We start from the raw sequence: 273 nt of genomic DNA on the forward strand, positions 1-273 counted from the left end.
GTTTTTTTTTTTTTGAGAATTAAACAAATAAAATAAAATAAAATAAAAGGAAATTAAGATAAAAATTTGAAAATCAAAAAGAAAATAAGATCAAAGCAAATTGAGAACTGAATCAATTAGTTAATTAAAAAAATTTTGAAAAGAGCAATTAAAAAGATATGATTGAAAAAATTTTTATAAGAAAGATTTGATTTTTGAAAAGAGGAAAGAGAAAAACAACAAAAAGACACCAAACTTAAAATTTTTAGAAAATCAAACACTAATTTTCGAAAA

This window comes from Arachis duranensis, chromosome 2 (assembly GCF_000817695.3).
Source record: "Arachis duranensis cultivar V14167 chromosome 2, aradu.V14167.gnm2.J7QH, whole genome shotgun sequence".
NCBI classification, from domain to species: domain Eukaryota; kingdom Viridiplantae; phylum Streptophyta; class Magnoliopsida; order Fabales; family Fabaceae; genus Arachis; species Arachis duranensis.